The 20,455-nt window shown below is 41.2% G+C and overlaps 1 protein-coding gene across 7 annotated transcripts in view; it reads right to left on the bottom strand.

Moving 5' to 3' along the window:
* SGCD (sarcoglycan delta) overlaps nt 1–20,455 on the bottom strand; it is a 309,325-nt gene that overhangs the window by 252,401 nt on the left and 36,469 nt on the right. Inside the window, exon 2 of one of the 7 annotated variants that reach the window (XM_085073812.1) lies at nt 3,651–3,721. The exons of 5 other annotated variants lie outside the window; for them this stretch is intronic. The gene's annotated coding sequence lies outside the window, so the exon portion shown is untranslated. Of the gene's footprint in view, nt 1–3,650; nt 3,722–17,349; nt 17,472–20,455 lie in introns of those variants that run through there. One more of the 7 variants, XM_085073814.1, reaches the window with a different exon arrangement.

Here is a 20,455-nt window from a genome sequence, read left to right as displayed (position 1 = left end):
ACAAAGCCTTCCAGAGGCAGGCTGGGGATCATACACACATTCTCTTAGCCAGGGTGGAGTAAAACAGTACTGCTTTGATTTTTTTCCCCTCACCCATAACTTTTGGGTGAGATGAAGTACTGCATGTGTGATACAAAGATTTAGACTATGGAAACTTAGAACATTTGACCTAATTCAAAAGAAAGATTTCCGTGAAACAGAGAATTCTTTTTTTTTTCCCTCCTAACTGCTTTTTCAAAGTATGTGATTCAAGATATTTAAAAGTAACTTGTGACCTCAGATTCCATTAAGTATTCTGTTTTCCCTTGAGCTATCTCTGAGCAATCCAGTTTTCTTCTGCTGGGCAACCACACTGACATAAGAATTTCCATTAAACTTTCATCTGCAAACATGATGCAATGGTGCTGATTTACAACTGCACAACAGAAAAGTCCATGACTGAGACAAAAGTAAATGGACCTAACCGTAAAAATAAAAAAAGTAAAGGACAGTTTCAGCTTTAATTTAACTGTTGAGTTAGGGCAAAATAATTGTCCAAAATGTCATATTTAATCCTTATTAATTATTTATCCCATGGGAGAAAAATATGTCAAGAGGTAGATTAGGTAGGGGAACCACTGTCAGATGCAGTTTTTTTATGCAAAAGAGTTGTTAGTCTTTTCCACGACTTAAACCAAACACTGACACACAAATTTTGAAAAGAATGAAGCAGTAGAACATAACCAAAAATTTTCTTTGAAAAGAGCAGTGTACATTCCTAGAATGAAGAAATCCTTCTTGGCCATTTATTAATTCCTTCTTCTTGACATTCATATTTCTATCATAAATTAGCAGCAATTTTCTTTTCCCACAAGATGAAACCTGTGCTAGCAGACAAGTTCATATTCACTGTGAATTACTGACACATCCCTGTAACAGTTTTTCCTTGCAGATTATTTTCACAGAAATTCCTTTTAAGCAAGGTGGAAGCAAACTCTTTTGCAATGCCACAGCTGCAGCAATTTGTTTTGCTCTTGTAGGTTCTATTTACTGAGCTAATAAAGACACTCATCAACTAAACACAAAAAGTGACTTTAAATTTAAAGTTATCATTCTGACTTCAAGCTACATATATGAAGCTTACATGTTGCTTTTACTCCCACATGGAGCTGAAAATTAATAGCAGATCTGACCGACAAAGCTGATTTGAGGAATTATAACAGGAAAGTAGCTTTACATTTTGCTGCTCTTCAGTTCCATCTATTTGTTCATGGTCCCTTTCAGACTGAAAAGATATTACCATTTTTCTTAAGGCCACCATGTGAGGAATTAAAATATAAAATAAGAAAATTATATCTTAAACAGTGGTTGGATAGATACTATTGCAAAAATCTATATCCCCACATCCCTATTTGCCAGCGTCACAGTTTGTGGAACAGAGAACAATTCAGTATTTCAAAGGAAGCCAATAACCATCATGAGAGCTCCCATGGGTGACATTACTTAATCTGCAGTTTCATCTTCCAGAGGAAAAAGGAGACTACAAGGAAGAACTATTTCCATAAACAAGGGTCTTAAAAGCCAAAGAGAAAAAAGTGTTTTGGGTAAGTTTAAAAATTCAGGCACTTCTGTGCAATGACCCTGGTCATGCCCTTCCTCCCTGTAAAGCTGGGGGATAATTTAAAGGGAATAAAGCTCAAGACTTTGGAAATGCAGATCTTGGGGAGCATGATATCAATAGGAAGAAGGAATTTCTTTATTTCTGCATCAGCCTCCCTGTGGCTCTATCAAAGCAGCAGCAGCAGCACATTACACCTTCCAGAGCATGTGCCCCACAAATACACCTCACGTGAGCGACTCCATCCCTGCCAGAACAAATGTTAAAGCAGTTTGTTACTCCTCATCCTCCTCTTTGATCATTTCAAAGCTTTGAACAGTAACAGACTGCTGAGGAGAGCTACCAGCACCAACAGGGAGACAGTGTCTGCTACAGCTGATATGCGGTGCACAGAGACAGCGTGCAAAGCATCTCCAGGGGAGGAAAAGCAGAAGGAATTGCAGGCACTTCATCCTACGAGGATCAACAAATCCCACAGACAGACTGCAATTACATGAAATTGTTTTGCAAAAGGAAATATGAGAGGAACAGAAGCTACCTACAATTTTATGGTTCTCATTGAAATGCAACCGACATTTTTAGGAGACCGAGGAAAAAGGGCATTATTTATGTCTATTTGGAGGACAGAAGGGAGGGGAGGAAGATTCTCTTCTGCCAGTTTTGAGACCGGGCAAGTGGCTTAGCTAAATAAGCAAGGTTTTCAAAAGTATACTGATAATAATTTAAAACTATAAGCAAAATCTGCATTCCACTAGCAGAGCTGTAAAACTTGCCTGGAGACTTCACATGGTGCTCTAATCACACAGGCTCCTCAGAGCTGACCCATAAAAGCAAGAGCAGTGACTGACAGATGTGATAAAAGTTTCTGACTCGCTTTTTGGGGGAACAAGCCACTGATTTGTATTTGGAAGCTATTCCAAACTGTTCAGAGAGTCGTGTAGAATAAACAGCCTTTTGCTCAGCTGCCAACATACCAGCCCGAGAGCTCGGCGAGGTGACTTCAGACAGAAACAAAAAGCCTCTGTGTTGCTACCTACTAGAGCCTGCACTGAATTCCCCTCTCTGACAGAGGATCTTGGTGCCAGGGAGCAACAATGAATTCCCAGGCCAAAGGCTCACATCTGCTGCTTGGCTTTGAAATTCTTCCTTGCTTTTACAGACTTAAACTGCAAAGGAAGCCAGAGCCAGTGCCACGTGGAGGACCCACTGACCACTCAGTGGCCACACAGACAAGCCTGGACACCTTCATCACTCAACAGCTTCAGGGCTTGAAGTGCTGCTTCATTGCTGATTCAAGACCTAAGTCTCCAGAAATCTTTCTTGTTGGTGCACATCTGCTGGGATTAGAAGGTTCAAGGTGCCTCCAAATGTTAATCAGGAAAATAGGAAGATGGGTCCTTCCTTAATTCACAAACATAGAATCATGTGAACAACAGAATGGTCTGGGTTGGAAGGGACCACAAAGATCATCTGGTTCCAACCCCCTGCCATGGCACGGACACCCTCTGCTAGACCAGGCTGCTCAAAATCTCATCCAGCCTGGCCTTGAACACTGCCTGGGATAGGACAATATGCTGCTTTTCTTATTGAAAAGGAGATTAAATACAAAACTATCTCCTGTGTAACTCTGTCTAGAAGTTTCTGGCAGAAATGTGTTTCATCCTTGGTCATTGCTTCATCAAACCAAGCACCAGCCTTTTCAGCTGAGAGCTCTTCCTTCTCCAGACTGCTCAGGAGCTCCTCTGAAATGGAACCACCAGTTGTAAGGTCTCCCCTCTGCACCCAGAATTCAGGACCAGGGAAACTCAGTTACCAAATGAAACACTATCTGTGAGCAAGCATGAGCAGCCTTTCAGCTGTGACAGGAAAGCAGGCACAGGGTAATTCTTGTCTTTATTCACACATCATAGACTGACTGCAGTGATTTCAAACACTTGCCTTCCTTTCTCTGCAATGCATACCATATCATTACCCCCCGAGAGGCCACTTTACACTTGGCTCTCCTGCCTCCTTTCTCCTGCTTTGTTGTATAAAGTTATATGGAAAATAATACCTAAGTGGCTCCACATCCTGCAGGGAAGTAGCTTAAAACATCACTCAGTTTTTCTGAAAATTTTCATGCCACTGCAAACAAACAAACAAAAAAAAAAAAGTCAGTCATTATAGCTCAAACTTGACAGCTTCTTTTGGATCGAAAACCATAAATTAAGTAAAAAATATTTATTTATTCAAACACATGGGTTTGCTTTCCACCAAAACACTTCTGACAGTCGCAAAGATGACAGTAACCTGTGATACCTGCTCTGCATCACCCTTGTGGCTGTCTTGTTATTTCTGGAAACCCAAAAGGTACCTCCTGAAAAGTCAAATCATTCTGTCCTAATTAGAAGCTTCTGAAGACAAACTTCAATTGGGATGTACACTTCCCACATATTAAACACTAATTCAGAAAGCAGGAAGCCCTTCTCAGCATGTCCTTCATATGAGAGGTTGCAGGCTTAAAAAACACCAGGTTTGAAACCCAAGCTGAAAACTCTGCTGTTTAATAATGAAACACAGAAGTTGCATTTCAGCTTCTAGAGTTCTAGTAATAAATAAACCCTGACTGCAGCAAGACAGGTTTTGAGAAGCTTCCTCACAGCCACTAAGTTTTACAGGACAGGCATTTGACCTCTTGATGCAGTTAGTATTTTTCTTAGTAGTGAAAATTTAGTTACTTTGTACACTTTTCTGCAAAAATAGAACTTGTCTGTCGCAGCCAAAGAACTAGATATGACCCCATCTGGGCTCTAAATTACTGATGCAAACTTTTCAAGGCAGATATCCAGTGATTCAAGATCAACAATCTGACATTGTTTTTGCCTGTGTGCTACCAAAAGCCAAAACATGCTTTGGGACTTTTTGACAGCATGTGTGGTTCAGGCAGCAAAAGCACTGTGCCCTGAAACCAACAACACTAACAGTTACATCACAGAAGCTTACAGTTTCGTAGAAAACACTCGAACTCTCAATTTTCACCTACTTAGAGCCTTGTCATTTCCCTTTAAGTCTCACAATCGAAGTACTGGTTCCCCTCATGAGGACAATTTATTTTTTACCTTCTATACAAGTGCATAATAAGGCAACTCTAACCATGTACTTTAATTAAACAGCATCTACTGGTAACAAAATATAAGATCTATTTAAAACATTCTGTGTTGCTTCTAGCAGCGTGCAGCTGTAGTTATACAAATTATACATCCCCCCGTGCTACTTTCTGATGTGGTGTAAATAGGCATAATTCTGCTAAATCCTGGGGATTTACACCAAAGGGTTTCGTGGCTGGCTGATCCACACAGATTTCAAAATGAGACACACAAATATATTTGCTATGCCCCACCTGAGGCCAACTACAGTCATTTAGGCAGCACAACCCACCACCGTCCCCTCTCCCTGCCTGCCAGTCAAGTCCAGCACTAGGGAGTTCCCTTTGGGCACCCAAGTCCTGCTTCACAGGAAGCAGTAAGTACTTCATTAAGGGCTTTAATCACTTAAAAATTGCTAGAAGTAGCAAAGGGAGAAAGCATGTAAGTTCCTCTCTTAATGTAATTAACATGTGATGTTCTACTCTTGACTAGAACAATTGCATAGGTAGGACTCACAGTTTCAAGGTCCTCCTTGTCCTGATGCTTCAGAGTATTCCAGCTGAATAACTGTTGTTTACTCTCTAACTTTTAAGTGAGAGGCCCTGAAATATAATCAATGCTCACTTTTGAAACCCTACAATTTTAATTACCATTTTCAGAAACCCTCTATCACATGTTTTATGTACAATCAATGCTGACCCATAAAGGGAAAGCACTCTCACATTTTGGTATACAAGAAGTTTGCTCTTTAAGAAGGAAACAATCAATTACTGATCATCTAACTACCTCTGTGTGCATATCTACTGCTCTTCTGTTATTGCAGATTAGACATGATTATATCCCAAGAAAGCAAGAATGCTATAAAATTCCACTTCTGATATGCTCAGTATAAAAATTTATTCATGTTGTTACTTAGGCTGATAGATTTTTTTTTTTAAACCCACACAAACCATTATTCCCTCTGTAGCAGCTAAGGGGGGAAAACATAATTAAATCTTGCAACACCAAAATTTGATCAATGTGTTTTGACACTGCTTCCTTCTAAATCATTCTAAATATGTTGAGATCTGAATGTGTGTTGACACATCAAGATACCATTGTGTGAGAGTTGTCATGCATTGAAAGAAAACTCTTCATACACATAACTCTGGTTTTAATATGTTGTAGCAGATCATGCTGTAAGAAGCTTGCCAGTCCCAGATTTCGTGTTTGAGTGTTTCTTTTTGTTTCATCAGGGGTGGGGAATCAATCTGTAATCTTTTCAAAGAGGCATTACCAGGCATCAGTGGGAAAATTACTGGCTTTAAACATGCAAGAACAATGCCTTCCTAATTAGCACACATAAATAAGAGGCATAAAAAGCCCAGTGATAGACACTGAGAGAAAAGATGTGCCAGGCCATCAACATTCTCTATTTTTTATTCATCAGGGATAGGCTGATAAAATGCTAAAGGAAAAGGCTACCTTCAATTTCTGTCCAAAGTCATTAGTTGAATTAGGAAAAGTGGTGTATTGTTACATAAATTGGTGTATCAGGTGTATTGAGCTCAGCCACCCTGCTGAAATCAATAGCATTTACACTGGCCACTCAGAAAAGATGAGCTAATGGGTTTATATTTGGGACTAAAGACTTGAATAGAGTAAGAATAAGCCCAACTTCTTCTTCCTCCCTCTTCAAAGGACCTAAAAGTGTTCATCATATGCAGGCACATGTCTGGCAGCAGAGTAAAGAACAGCCATCCTGTGGTAACATACAAACCAGAGATTTACACAAATATGGGGAGTTCAGCTCAGAAACAGAAAGAATGTGTAAATATATACATGCTGTGGAACACTAAACTGAACACAAAAGTTGCACAAATCTTATTACTTAAAGAAATCAGGTCACAAAAGCCACTGTATTCCCAGAAACAAGGCATGGTTCATGGTAAATACATCATTTTTTTTTGAAGCCCAAATGATATCCAGCTGTGTTTTAACTCCCATTACTCCCTATCCTTAGAAAGTCAAGTACAGCTCAACCAAAGTGGAAGAAAAAGCCATTTCTCTTCACAGGAGAAAAGAGAGAAGAAAAAAGGAAAGGAAAACTGAGCAAGTTTCCTCCACTGAAAAAGTTTAAGAGTGAAGGAAAGGCAGCAATAGGGTCCTGCCAGGAAAGAAGCAGGGCACCCCTGGAGCCTCAGCAGCCTGGCTTGACTGCAGTAATATTCCACTCTTTACCTTCTCCTCTTGCTCCAGCACTGAACTTGCATGTTAATCCCTAGAATCCTCCTTATTTAATAAATGCATTAAAGTCTATTGATTTTCAGTGATGATGAAAGGTCAAGTCAAAACAAAGCAGGAACATTTTGCAATGCATGGGGCTGTAAAGAGGTAAAAATTCCTAATGAGAGTAAGTGGTGACTGTGCAGATTGAAGAGAAACTTCAGCCAGTCAAATCCATGTCTAGCTACATGGATATAAGCAGAGTGTAATTCCACTTGGGCCAAAACTTCAAGCAATACACTCTGTGGTCTTACCCTGAGTTTATATTTGCATGCCCAGGAGACAAATTTTAATCTCAGAACCTCAGACATTATTAGTATTTGTTTAAAGGCCAGGGAAGGCTGCTCTAATCTTTCATTGTAACCTCCTGTTCAATATGGACTAAACGATGGAAGCCAAATACTTCACCACCCATCTCGCATGGGAAAGGGGAGGAAAACTGATCCCCTTCCATACTCAGGGTATCCCAGGTCAAAACAGGCAGTGACAGAAATGAGAAGCAAGCATGTGCCTCATTTTTAATATCTGAGATATGAAATCTTTCATACAAGGTAATTAATGGAATATTCACATTTTCTTTTTCCAAACTTTCTCATTCCACCCAAACCTACCCACAATGAAAAATGATGCTGTGATTAGAGGCATGCTTAATTACTTTCCAGCAATAAAATTTTATGAACCAAATTATTATCCTAGCCTGTGTATTTTCTTACTTATTTTTATATATTCATAAATATGCAAAGCCATTAAGATGATTATTAATTGCAGCAGAATGCAATTAGGTGGCTTTCCACAATAGCAGTCTTTGAAACCCCAATGTGTATTCACTGTTTTAGCACCACCTGACTTCAATTATTTAGCTCTTTGAGGATCTCTGTTATCATGATATAATGAATGTTCTACTTAAATAGCATCGCTACCTGAAAGAAAGAACACTGATCTATTACTACATTAAGCTCAGCCACGTAGTTGAGTTGTGTCACATAATGAAACCTTCACAAAACTGATTACCTGCAGAGCCTCACACTGTTCACAATGTTAGCAAGTCACATACTCATTTCGGCCACAAAGTTGTCATCTTTTCCTTCCTTCAAATAATGCCTCTTTATTATTTTCTTAGACTTTTACACCCATTGCTACTTAATTTCCAAACTGGTATTTTAAAAGCTGCTGATCCAACTCTGTCCATGCACACAGGGTGTGCCTGCAGTGGGGAGAGACCATTTCTAAAATTATGGACACTGCACACTATAAAACACCAAAAAATCTCGTTAGCAGACTGCCTCTTCAGGAGTTCCTCCTCCAGAAAGGAAAACTGTTTGAAGGTCAGCAGCCTGACCTCGCTGCTGTTTACAGCACTGACTTCCCCAGCAGCCACTTACAGGATGCTTTCAGCATCTCACTTCACTAAGTGGTGGCAGCCTTCATAAAGGGCAGGATATTGTTACAGCTTGCAAGAACTGACATTAACTTTTAGCCTAAGCAGTAGATTTTACCTCCAAAATGATCATTTGCTTTTGAAAGCGTGTGCTTACATCATTTTGGCTTCCCCTGACCTTACTCCCACTCCGTGCTCCTCTTTGCCATGTGCTCCTGCAGGTGTCAGTGCCCAACCCTCTCTTCCAGGCCTATTACAAGAACTGAAACACTAATTTGGGAACACTTTGCCCAATTATATTGTGATCCTCTTTATTCAACTTGCTAATGGAGAGGCAAAACTCCAGGTGATGAAGAAAGCAGAAGCACGGTTACAGGAAAACACGGAGGCTGCTGAAGTGAGCACTGAGCAAGGCAGCACAGCGAGGCATTTAGCCTGCACCATTCCCAAAAAGTGACTGCCTGGGAGACATGAAATGTGCCAAGTGCTCTTAGAAATCTCCTCAAGCCTCTCTTGGGACTTGGCAGAGTTTTATTGGTTTCTGCTCTGGGAACAGTAAAGCCAACTGAAGGCACACCTGGGTGGTGGGAAGCATGGGACTTCAAAAATTTACAGCATCAGGGGTGGTGCTGCTCCCTGCATGCAAAAGACATCCTGTGTTTCTTACAGAAATTCTCAGACATTTTTCAGCCTCAGCTGCCTACAAAGCCCTTCTAAGCAGCTCACCTACCACTGGTTTTCTCTCTGTGAAAACCTGAGATGTTCCCAAAATAGAATCCAGTTACACTGCAGCACCATCCAACTTTGATCCTATAATCCCCTCCAAGAGGGGACCCTGGCACCAGTGCTCAGAGCCCACTGGCAGCACAGCAGCCACCCACAGAGCTGCAATTTCAGCATCAAGGATTTAAGGAGGTGGTTTTGGGGAGCCCTGAACATGTGCAGCAGGAGAGGGGACTTTTGGTGGTTCCCTCTGACTTGAGATGTAAATACACTTTTTCCTTGTTGTTCAGTCAAAATATACTGATGCAGATGCACTACCTCACCAGAGACTACACTTTAATTTTAGGGTTGTAATAACATTATCCAAAAAACATCACGTTCCAGTCAACTTTATTCTTACTAATGCTCCTTTCATTATTAAAGAAGAAATAAGAAATTAAACAAGAAGAAAATCTTAAATAAAAAATTAAAAGACAATAGAGGGAAATTCATAGTCCTATCTGCTTATTTACTCATCTCTCTCTTGTTTGGGATGAATACGTGTTCCACAGAAACCAGCCTTCAAAAGGGGGAAAAGGCATTCCAGTCATTATTGTATCAAGCTGGACTTCATCCAGTCAAAAGGCATGACATGAATAAATGCAGTGATTAGCTAAAAGGAGACAAGTGAATTAGCAGACAGCATCCCTACTGCAACAACTGTTTTTTACTGCATAATACCAAGAGCCCAAATTTACTTTCCAATTTGATTTATAGCTTCAGAACTAATGCAGCAATTAACTACAAACTGACAAGTATGTTTTACTAGCAGCCAAGATTTTAATTAAAAAAAAAAAAAGTAAACTTAACACAAAGCTCTCAAACTACTTCGAGAAATAGGGATCTAACAAGAGGTTAATTTTTCGCATTGGCATATGAAAATTTAATGTATTAGGAAAGAACTAAACTGAAACTGAATGCTTTAATCAAATCCTGGTGACATCATTTTTGCTGAAACAATTTGGAAAATCAGAGGGATTAAAGCTGAGATTCATTAGTAAGATAGCAAGTGAATATAAACATAATTTCTGCAATTTCTGCTAATTCAATTTTGAAAACCTACAAGATTAAAACTAAGAGCTACTTATAAGATGGCAAGTGAGTGCAAAGTTATTACCCTTCAAATCACAGAACTTCTATATGAACATAATCAATGAGAAATCACATTAAAGCTGCTTTTCACATTCATCAGATTATTCGGTAAAGATGCTAACAAAATTAAATCCCTCCTGATATGATAATAGGAAACAAATACAACATTACCCAGATCACAAAAAGCTACATTCCAAGATACCAGTCAAAACCCAGAATCAAACTTGTAATGCAATTCAAGCAAGTATTATTAAATTAGGCCCAAGTGTGGACCAAGAGACTCTGTCCTGTGCACTGGCTGTTCCACACCCTGGCAGCTCGGAATGCTGCTGGGAAATCAGCCAGGCTGATTACTGTTATAAGAAATCTTTTATTTGGCCCTTCAAACTGCTGATGTCAGCTCCTTCCACTCTTAAAAGAACCCATGGCACATTACAAATAAGAGCACAAACTGAAGGATAACAGGTGGGAATGAAGGAGAAATAAACCTATTAGTCTAGTAGGAGTTCACACAAATTTTTCACTAGGGCAATTAAGTGTATCAGATGATACAGAGCAAGAGAAAGCTGAGGATATTCCTTTGGGATCATCAGCAAAGGATGGGAATGGACCACTGAGGTCTCAAATTCAGCTTCTCCCCCTGCCCACCAGGCACAGCCAGCAGTGCAATAATCCCTAATCCAGACCCCAAACAACTCCTGCTTCCCCTTTGCCTTGCTGTAGAGCAAAAACCCAAATATACAGCACTGGGGAGCCTAAACAGCCAGGTACAAATCACCTGGAAAGATTCACCACCTAAAGCTAAGGTAAATCAAGCAACATCATCCTGACCTCTCAGCAAGCAAAGAAAAGCAGCTGCTTCAGACCCCAAAGCAGCAATGAGATCCCCACTGGTGGAGCCCAAATCTTACAGCAGTGCCTGAGCAGCCTTCCTGCTGTCCAGGGATCCTCCTGCCTGCCTCAGACCACAGCAATTTGCAACGAGAGCATATTTTGCAGTTTATAAAGTGTCTGCTAATTCCACCGCTCCCTGCCCTCCAGCCTGAGATTGGGGATTTTATATTTCTGTGATTTTAATAGCACTGAATTAAGACACAGGTTCTGGCTGGCAGCCTTGAGTGACCTTTTTAAAGGCCTGAAATAGATCTAAACTCAAAGTCCCTGGCAAAGGAAGCCTGGCAGGCTGCTTTTGCATGGCCAAACAGGGCTCAGTCGCAGCAACACCCCCACAGACCAGATAGGATGAAAAGGGCAAGTCTCTTAAAATATGGCTCTGACTTTGAAATTCAGATGACAAGGCTTCCGTACATATGGTGTCTGACAGCTCTGTAACACAGCAGCTCTGGTCACCCCTTGAAAAAAATTAATCAAAGTTTCCATAAAGACAAGCGTTTCCAATCCTGCTTTCATAACTTTGCTGAAGGGGTCCATGGGTTCCAAAACCTTTAGAGGGAGCAGCCAGATTGAAGCAAATGTGTCAACTCCTGCAGCCCAGAGCTACCAAAGTGAGTTTTCCCCTCTTTTTTTAATGTTTAAAGTGCATAATTAAATAGAATGCATCATATCCAGCCGTGAAGCAAATAGAACATATAGCTGAGCGCAGAATAATTAGTTCTAAAAAAGTCAGCTCCTCAGAAAAAATAACACAACTGGATTAGGCAACTTTATTAAAAGTTCAGAGGAGGGAGGGTTGATAATTTCATGATTTAAACATTATTACCCAAGTTAAACTTGAAAACCCTGCAAATACATTGCACCACGTAGAGCAGAGATGAGCAGTGAGCAGCACGGGTGTCACAAGGTGGTTGTGTGCCTGTCAGACCTCACATGGCCCTGCAGCTCTGCTCCATCACTGCCCCACCTCTGCTCCATCCCTGCTCCACCTCTGCCCCATCCCTGCTGCAAAAGCACAGTCATTTACAGGACATAAAATATTCAAGGGAACGAAAAACGTCCAAGTGAATCACTGCACTGTGCAGCCCTGTGCTCAACGCCCCCGGGGATTTCTCATCTTCCGACTGTCAGCTTAAGCCACGGAGGAAGATGAAGAAGGCCAACAAAAAGGCCAAGGAAGTCGTGGGCAGCTGTGGAAAGGAGCTGGATGTCCTGAGCAGGGTGCTTCTCTCCAAACAGAGCGCAGGAGTGGGGCAGGGATGCCCCAAGCACCTTCCTCTCCCCAGTCTGACTGCAGCAATGACACCCAGCCACAGGCAGAATTGGCACAGCTGATTCACAGATTGAGGCACCCTGGAGCTGAACTGGAAAACTACAATGAAATAAAACAGGACGTTTGTTTACCTCGAGCCTGACACCTCGCTTTCATTGTGTGATTCTTCCACTTTACCCACCCAAATCGAGAGCTGGGGAAGCCCTACAACAAACCTGCAAGGAAACCACTTAAAAACCATCATGCACCAATAACAGAACGAATTTAATTCCATGTCAGGAAGAGATGAAAAAGGGCAAATATAGTGGGAATTGACTGTTTCACACCAGCTTGTGAAACGCCCAGCTGTGGCAGAGAGAGAGGACTGTGCAGCTGTATGGGGTATTTACTGCCACTCTGACACCTGAATAAAAACCCAGCACTTACAGGATCACACTGTTTCGGTTATCTTTTCATTTACTGTGTTTTCAAATCGCCCCTAAATCACCACGTTATCACTTCAAAGCACAAACCTCAGTTCTTTTACACCTCACAGCAGCAGCACGTGCAGACTGCACACATGTACCTGGTCCCTTGTGTGCTTCCCATCATAAATAAGGTGGTTAGAGCAGCTCTTCACTCATGGTTCAGGGCCACTCTGTACCAAGCCCTGGACAAACAAGCACAAGAGCCTCTGTCCTGGGTAGCTCCCCATCTCATCATCTGCTCCTGTCCATGTTTATCTTAGTTCAACAAGGAAAAACCAGTTCCTATTGCTGTATCTGCTGCAGCACTGAACATGACATTGGTACTTAGCAGCAACTTTAACTCATTTCGTCTAATTTGAAATCTCAGATCCAAAATCAATCAATCAATCAATCAATCAATCAAAGTTTCCAGCAACTTTTGCTTTCAGAAAGTTTCAAAGTGAGTGAGATTCATTTAAAAACAGAGAGGAAGGACCTAGAGGGCATGGACAGAAAAGAGATAATAAATGGAGGCTGTAAGAGAATCATATCACAAATATAACTGAAGCCAGCATCACTGAATGAGTAAAAAAAACCATCCAGCAAAAAAGATTGTGTAAGGGTAAAAATGAAGTGTGATAGTGCCATCACCTTTGGGGCTTCAAGGGATGAGTAATGAGAAGTCCTGGATCAGAGCTCATAGAAAACAGGGCTGAAAGGAACCCCCAGAGGTCACCCAGTCCCTCTCCATACCCCAAGGCAGGAGCAGCTCTACAGATATCACTCCTGACAGATGTTTTTCTAACGTATTCTTAAAGACCTGCAATGATGGAGTTGCCACAACCCCCACAAGCAATCTAATGGAGTATTTCATCCTCGAAAGTTTTTGTCACAAAAGTAAATCTCACTTGCTGCAATTGAAGCCCATCATTTCTCATCTCATCCCCCACGGACAAGGAGGGTGTTCCCTTCCCTGTGCAGAAGGAGAACAAGGCAGAAATGTCCTGAGGGACACAGCCTGAGGGTTCTAATTTTTTCCACCACTGCTCCCTCTACTCTGGTTTGTAATCTTGATTTTTTGGATGGCATACTGAAAGTAATGTGGTAACAGGATGGAAATTTTAACTGATCTGTCCTGTCTACAGATGGTTACTCCTGAACATAGGAAGACATGGACCTGCTGGAGTTAGTCCAAAGGAGGCCACAAAGATGATCACAGAGCTGGAGCACCTCTGCTATGAAAACAGGCTGACAGTTGAGATTGTTCAGCCCAGAGAAGAGAAGGCTCTGGGGAGACCTTTGAGCCCTTTCCAGTGCCTAAAGGGACTCAGAGTGCTTGAGAGGGACTTTGGAGAAGGGCAAATAGCAATAGGACAAGGCAGAATGGCTTTCAATTGAAAGAGGACAGGTTTAGCTGAGATAGGAAGAAATCCTTTCTTGTGAGGGTGGTGAGGCTCTGGCACAGAGTGCCCAGAGAAGCTGTGGTTGCCCCTGGATCCCTGGAAGTGTCCAAGGCCGGGCTGGACAGGGCTTGGTGCCACCTGGGATAGTGAAAGGTGTCCCTGTCCATGGCATGGGAGTTGGAATGAGATTTAAGATCCCTTTCAACCCAAACCGTTTTTTGGCTCTGTGTTGATCCTCTCTTCTTTCTGAAGAATCATGATTCTTCCTCCAATTACCAATTTTTGTGTGTATATTAGGGCTATTGTGTTCAGCAATTCTCATCTCTCTGAATGTTTCCCTTTCAACTCGTTGCCAGTAGACAACATTAAAAACTGGGAGTGAGGGGAAACAATAAACAAAAGAGAGAGGCAGCTGTTGACCCTGTTTTCGAGGAACAAGACTCTAAGTGAAGACAGGAAAAAAAGCCAAGTTCTCCAGTTAACTGAAAGCTGTTGGCTTGATGCAGATACTGCCTGGGAAATTACAATGGATTGTGTTACATAGGATCTTTTGTTTGACCTGTAATATTATGGCATTAAGCATGAGTCAAGCAGGCTTTTGAGAGTGAGGAAGCAGGAGCTGGTGAAAGATATATTCTCTTAATAAACACAAAATTATAAGCCAGTACTTTCTGGGTATTTATACAAGACAGCAACACCACAGGAATGAAAACTGTGGGGGTCTTTATATTTGTTTGGCAACGTTTCTTCGTGCATTCAAATCCAAAGCTTCACATCTTCAGGCTGTTCTCCCCAAATACATGGGCAAGCATATCTTCTGTGATGAGAGCTCAGATTTTTGCTTTATCACATCACTCTGACAGCCAAGGTATTTCTAAAAACCACTAAATACCTTGGAATTCGTAACATAAATACAAAAACTACCAACGGGAGACTTCCTAAGGGTATCTCCGACTCAAACAGTACTTTTTTTTGTTTATTAATCCAATGACCTGCTCTGCCTCCTAATGCCAATTAAATATCCAAAAAAAAAGAGAAGAAGAGACGTCAGCGTTGTTACACTTCCCTTATGCCTTCCAGCCAAAAGCTTGTCCCCTTTTCTGAGCCTTTTATAGTCTAGGCAGGTCTCACCAGCATCACCAGCCAAGGGAGAGCTCTTGCCTAAGGAACTGTCTGCCTAAACTCCTCAATTTATCAGAGCTTACAGACATCACGGAGCAAAGAGGTGCAGTCAGCAAAGATGAGTTGCACAAGAAAGAAAATAAAACCCATCCATTATACACACAAGCCTTGACTGCACAACTGAAAGTTATGCAAAACGAAGCGCCCCAATTAATCATTAATTATATCATGAATCTCTTAAAAGCCATACATTCACTTGACCGATCTGAAAGTCAGAGATGTGGTCACTCAATCCCACAGCTTCAAAGCACAGAATAACAAGTTTTCCCCCTTCTGGATCAGTTCCTTCCTCTGACCTCTTTAGGTACATTGACTTAGTGCAATTAGGAATACACATTTAGCAGAATCGAAATTAATGGACCTACATAAAAGAAGTGTCTGGCTCTCTAAGCAATCCCAATGCCAAACTCCTTAGTAAGGAAAAATTTCCATTCAAAGTAATGGGAATACAAAACACGTAAGCCTTGGCCCTTTGGGATGGATTTTTAGAAGAAAGCTGCTTCTATTTCAGTACCAAAGCAAGTAGCCAGACTTTGCTAAGTAGTAACTCTACTTCCAGGCTCGCCAGGTGCTAAGCCCTTACAAAGTGTAAAAGGAAGTGGGTTTAAATGTGCTGCCATACCTGTGGTGCTCAACGACTGTTCTGGAATCTTCTGGGGAGAAAAGGGGAGGAAGGAAACAAAAAGCTAACTGTACTTGTAGTCTGCTGTCCTTGCTTCAAAGTGGACCTCTTTCACCCATCCAAAAATTAGACTTCCCCAGTGTTCCAGCTCAGAAGAAGACATAAAATGCTGTTGCCATGAAGACATCAATGGGAGTTTGCATCCCACTCATCAAATTTTAACTGGATATTGACATGCTCAAAATTAGATGTTGTTTTAAAAATAATTGAAAAACCCCAAAACACAAGACTCCTGCCATGTTCTCTGAGCTCTTTTCAGTCAAGACTTGCCTTTGAGTCAATTATGTCTGTTAATTAACAACCAGTCTTTCGAAAATTAACAAAGGAAAGCAGTACTGAAGGCTATGGATGTTACAAGGAGAAACAAGAATAATGTTGTTAGGTTTTTGCTATGCTAGATGAGACATTACTGTGCCAGAGGCACAAGTAATGGAAATGTACTTTTATATAAATCTCCTTTCTTTGCTTGGATTATTTTAAATGACTCCACTACAGTGTATATTAACCTAGCCACCAACCTTCCCGCAGTCAGCTTTCTTTTTACAGTTTATTAGGAACACAGCCACCGTGGAATCACCAAAGGATGGTGAATATCATCACACTCCCTTTGTTTGTTAAACACACAGAATGTTCGTGCAAGAAATTGAACAAAAACAGATTCTGGGAGGCAAATCTTCTGTTCTTGCCATCATAAATTCAAACCTTTGCGTCAGATGTGATATATGAGCAGACTTAACTCGCTTTCAGCAGAGCAGCAGCTCCCTTGGTCTTGGCCAGGGGTTATGCCCCCAAACAACGGACAAGCACCTGAGAACTGGAGCTGTTTTCTCCCCCCTTCCTCACTGAATTGACTTCTAAATGGCTTTTTTCAGAAGCTGGAGTTCACACTGTGACCAGCCAAGCTAAAACCAGTCAGAGGTCAAGCCCGAAACACACTCCTTAATTCTCAAAAACACCTTTTACTGATCCTTCCTGATTTTACCCATTTGTTCCTGCTCTATCCCAGAGCTGTGCCCAACACTGACCAAACATGCAGTTACACAGCTACAAGGTTAAATATTGCCTTTCATTTTCCAACATTAAAGTTGCATGGTGCAAGGTTTCACTCTCCCAGAAAACCATGACTGTGTGAAAACACAATATTCAAAACCAAGAGCTAAATACCTTACCACTTTCTCTTCCAGTATGTTGCATTCAACACTCTCCTTAATTTTCCTACCCTAGAGCACAGATAGCATCATCCTACTTACTCTGCGAGGGTACAGGGGAAGTTCAGCATTTAGCAATGGTGAGAAAATTGGTTTAGATCCCTGAGGGAAGGTGCTATAGAAGTGCATTCAATAGAGCTGTAATTCAATCCAGTTTGCTGAAGCTGAAAGAAAACAAAACACTTTCAAAGTTAAAGTGAAAGCCAGCATTTATTTTATTTTTATATGTGTGTACACACATATATACACACATGTATGCTAACATAGTTTTATATTAACATTTATATATGTTTATATAATGAATTTTATTTGTATATGTTGGCATACATATATTCACACAGATATGCACACACATCTATAAGTACAAACACACACAAAGCCAGAAAATTTTAGGAAGTGAAATTTCTAAGGAGAGTGCTAGAAGGACAAGGTTAGCATAAGGCAAGTTCTGCCAGGCATACAGAAGCATAGACTATACAGAAAAGAATAGTTAAAGGGATTTTCTTCTACTATCATCATTATTTTTTTCCTCCAAATATGAACAAAACAAAATCAAAGCAATCAAATCATTACCTTGAGAAAAAAACAAAAACAGTAATTGTGCTTAAAACTCTTGAGTTGCTATAATGAATACACCTAATTTACTTTGACTAAGAGAAAATACATTTTTTTCCTCTAGTGCTGGCAAAGGTCGAATTCAAAGAAACCAAAGTGACTCCTGCAGTAATTTCTTTAAAAGAGAAGGAAAAATAGCTCATACTGTGTAATTATCTAAATGTAAACAACCAGGAAGGCCCATTGCAAGGTGTACCTGTGATCTGTAACGGTGACAAGCTTCCAAAGGGAAGAGCCTGCAATGAGTTCTCCCCACTCTTTATCTCAGCCTTCTGCATAAGGCAAATTGCAGAGTGGGGAGTTCTCCCATTTAAATTCTGCAGTATCGATATTTTGTCCCTGGAAGTTCGGTTTGCAGTGTGAGAACTCGCCAGCTCCACTAAACAAGGCAGAAGAACTGGTTCAGACAATCAAATTACATATCCACTCCTCCCTGACCTCCAGCACCTCGGAAGAATTGGGTGGATGAAAGAGCCGCCGGCGCTGTTGCCAGCAGATCTCCCTGAGCTCCTCAGCCTTGGCAGAATTATAGGGGCAACTTTACGCATGGATGAACTGTTCTGGAACAATCCTTCTAATGCAGCTGACACAAATAGGCTTTCCTCCAATACCAGGGAAGCGTGTCCCACATGTTTGTTTCTTCTGAATGTGATTCCTGCCGACATTTCTGGAGGGGGGTTTCTGTCTTAGAGCAGTGCAGGGGTCAGTTCAGTCTTGGGGAATCAGGAGTGAGTGGGTAGGGAGCCTCCAGAACCAATTTCCAAGGGCAGACCCTCCCAAGGGCACTCCTGTAGAAACATGGGTGCATTTCTGTGGGATACCAAAGGGCTGAGGAAGCAGGAGATTGTCTGTCTCTGGGAGAGATGGCTGAGCTAGGACCCTTCCAGAAGTTTTGGTTTAACATCTCAACGCTTAGTGATGCACATTTCCTCAGTGATAAAAATAAAGATAAGCATTTTCACCGTTTTTTACATGTACCAACTAAACACATGCATTCCCTTGTTTCTGAGCAAAATAGCGTCAAGTGTTTGTACCCAGGAATTTAGAAAAGGACACAATGGATGGAAAGTAAGGGCAAAGGCTGTCAAAGGTTAATCTCTGAGATCAAAGGGAACAGTGCCATAGGGAACATTTCTGCTCAATCCCTGAAATCTCGGCACTTTGCACTGAGATTTAGTGCCATATGTACTCAGCAGTACATACAGTGTTGACAAAGCTTTTATTTTTAAACAAATAAAGGCCAGAAAGTACAGATTTCCTTAACTCTTGTGGGGCTTCAATTATGCAGTGCTGCATCTACCACATAAGCATATTTCCAGAGCTTTACCACTTGACATTTTGAGATAAAATGTCATGAATAGTATTTGTGAACCTCTCTCCATCCTTGCCCCTCCGCCCCTCCATTTTGACTTGAAATCTTTAAAGGCATCAGACCACTGCTTCAAACTATCCCTTTCCTTTTCTTTCCTCAAATTCAGGATCAAACACCAGACAGGCTTTAATGGTATCTTGCACACAGTTTGCTCTAAGTCTTTTTTCAAGAGCTTTTCTTTTACAGTCTGCCCACTACTAAGCTAATCAATGATTTTTTCTGCTCATTAAGTACTGCTGGTGGAATCGCTCTTGCCTATCAGGAAGATTCTCTCCTGACTGTTTGCTTTTCCTGCCTTCCCTCTTTCCAGCCCAGAACCACAACAGCCTCTGAAAGAAATCAATGTCACCTGCTCAGGTCAGAGAATTTTGGCCTTTAGATTGTGCCAAACCTCAGAGTCTCTCAACTGGTGACTCCAACTTTCAGCTTCCCATGCTTTCACTCTGATCTCCTTATGCTCACCCTGCTCAAATCTATCCTCATTTGCTATGCCCTGAGTAAGAAATAAGAGGCAAACAGGAGGCACAAAATCAAATAACTTTGAATGAATTTGTGTAAACTTCTGGATTGCCTTAGATGTGAAGCAGGGACATAGGAAACTTTTGTCAAGTTAAGCCAGTAAGCACAGGGACATTAATGGTGTCCTGTGTGTGTGACTGGTTTCTCCACTAGCACGTGGATTTATCATCAAACTGAAAGAGGACAGTCATTAATTTTATCACACTCTTCTGAGCATACAGTTGTGGTGGACCTACCTCCAGAAAAGTAGATTTTGGATGCATTTTCTCCACCTGAAGATGGAAAGAACCTAAGTCCCAGCATCCTCTTGCTCTTATCTGATGCAAATATGCCGCTTTCCAATTTCACTCTACCTTGTCTGCACTTTATCTAGTTTGCCTCTAATTGTACAGCTTTTCCTGAAAGGTCAATTGTTCCTCATCCAGCTGATGGCCTCCCAATGGAATCTAAACTGATTATTAGCCCCTGCCTACTTGTAAGAGCTATGGTGAAGATGATGTTTGGCATTATTAAGATGTGATGTCCTGTCAAGAATCCCTTCACAACTGGAAGAGCCTAATGTGACAGCTCTGAGCTGGGAGAAAAATAATAAAAACCAATTTTTAAAAAGTTGCTTTTCTTCTTCCCTAGTATTTTCCCTGT

Source organism: Lichenostomus cassidix, chromosome 13, assembly GCF_008360975.1.
Source record: "Lichenostomus cassidix isolate B80296 chromosome 13, HeHo_3.0, whole genome shotgun sequence".
Classification (NCBI taxonomy): domain Eukaryota; kingdom Metazoa; phylum Chordata; class Aves; order Passeriformes; family Meliphagidae; genus Lichenostomus; species Lichenostomus cassidix.
The sequence above is the reverse complement of the archived record's forward strand: the minus strand, read 5'-3'. Positions and strand labels throughout refer to the sequence as shown.